The sequence below is a fragment of the Arachis hypogaea genome, chromosome 3, assembly GCF_003086295.3.
Source record: "Arachis hypogaea cultivar Tifrunner chromosome 3, arahy.Tifrunner.gnm2.J5K5, whole genome shotgun sequence".
NCBI lineage: Eukaryota > Viridiplantae > Streptophyta > Magnoliopsida > Fabales > Fabaceae > Arachis > Arachis hypogaea.
Window position 1 is genome coordinate 125,503,476 of NC_092038.1, and position 2,163 is coordinate 125,505,638.

Consider the following 2,163-nt stretch of genomic DNA (forward strand, 5'->3'; position numbering starts at 1 on the left):
ATCTGGTATCCATGATAAATAATTGTTTCCAGATATATCAAGAGCATTGAATTCAAGATGAGAAAGTTTCGACATAATGAAAATTTGTTACCTGAGTCTTCCTAAAAATTTGATCAGAATCTCGTGCTGATAACGTGTTGTAAAATAACTAAATCAATAAATAAGGAAGAGATAATAGATATAATTATGTATTAAATAATATTAAAGTATATAAGAAAGAGAATAATAAGAAAGAGAGGGAGAGAGAAGAATGTTGTTGTTACGGTAGGTAACCGGAGATTAATAATAAGGATGGCGTTTGGCGGCCCAAGTGTATGATGGAGGAGAACTCCGGAAAGGTCCGCAACTCGGGAGGCTCCGTCCGACTTGTGCTCGCGTGTGAATGGGGGGTGGTACCTGCAAAGACACTCCGATGCCTAAGTTAGCAAGAGTGTAAGTAGGTCTTAGAGAGTATTGGACTTAGAGATACCTGAAGGGGTGTCAGGGTATTTATAGAGGCGAGCCAATAACCACCGTTGGTGTAGTGCCATATCTTTAGGGTGGTAACCGTCCCTATTATCTTGGGGAGGTTAAGATATGGCTTTATGAGACGGTTAGAGAGATTTTAGGGGCGGTTACTCATTTGAATGAGTGTTTATCTGCCAGCTAATCTCGCATCCGACCTCTTCTGACCAAGTCGTGGTTGATACCGACTTCTTATGTGAAGGCCGGTACTTAGCTAGGCTCTAATCCTTTAGATTAGGCCTTTTAGTTGGACCTGGGCCTTTATATTGGGCCAGGGTATGAACAGTGCCCCTACTTGAGCCCAAATTTTCTTTAAAGTTTGGGTTCAAGTATTCAACTCGGGCTCGCAGTCGACTTGTTTGAAAGAGTACGGATCTTGGAAACCGACGTGATTTTCGCGACCTTTAGTTTCTGACAGTTACGTCAATTCAAGCGTCGTGTCCGTTGAGGGATCATTTAGGGATTGAGGGCTTTGGTAACGGTGCAGTCTCATTAATGACTGCCTCGCTTTTTACCATTATGCCCCTTAGCCCTTCTTATAAATATTTTCCCTCTCTTTCCATTTTCCGTTTCTGCAATCTTTCAAACTTTCTCCTTATCTTGTTCATACTGCATCTTTGTGTTCGAAGACTTCTGTTCTTCTCCAACCTCTATTTTCGGATAAAGGTTAGTTTTGCTTTTTCCATGTCATGCTTTATGTTTGCATGTTTTGTTTTGCGAGTAGATAGGTTGACCTGTAGATTCTGGTTTCGAATCTCTCTTCTTTAGTGGCCGTATTTTTTGATTTTCTTTTTCTTTTTCCTTTTTGTAGGTTTTCTGCCACTTTCTTCTTTATATAAAAAATGGCTTCTGTAGACATTCTTTCTCAGTGGGTTGACGATACGGTCCTTGGGGAGGAACCGTTGGTTGACGCTGAGTTTATCACCCACCTTCGTACTCATCATAGGCTCTGTACTTCGGACGAGGATGAGCCCAAATACGAACTGATAATCCCGGGTCCTGAAGACCGGGTCTGTTTTGGGAGAGCTAATGAGGCGGCCCCTCATTTTTTCTTCATGTATGAATGTATGATCACCCGTTTGGGTGTTTTTCTTCCTTTCTCTGATTTCGAAATGTCCGTTTTGCACCACTGTAAGGTTGCCCCTACTCAACTCCACCCCAATTCTTGGGGTTTTTTGAAGATCTATCAGTTTATAAGCCATGCTCTGGACTTCCCGACCTCTTTAAGGATTTTTTTCTTTCTCTTTCATATGACTAAGCCCTTCAGTGGGCTAAACAACAAACAACAATGGGTATCCTTCAGAGCTATTCAAGGTCGGAGGATTTTCACCCTTTTCGACGAATCTTTCCACGACTTCAAAAACTTCTTTTTCAAGGTTCAAGCTGTAGGGGGTCACCACCCCTTTTTTCTGGACGAGCATTCCTCCCCCCGCTTTCCCCTTTACTGGTTGCCGGCCTCCCCTTGCGAAAAGATTGGTCTAGATGACCTAGACGAGGTGGAGGCGGCCATTGTGGGGTTTTTCCGAAAAGCATGGGGGAGGGCCCCATACTTAGATACGAGGAAAATCCTTCAGGGGACGTCGACTTTCGTTCAATCTTGCATAGGTAGCGCATGCATTTTTTATTTCCGAGTTGTTTATGCCGACTTGTATTCTACCG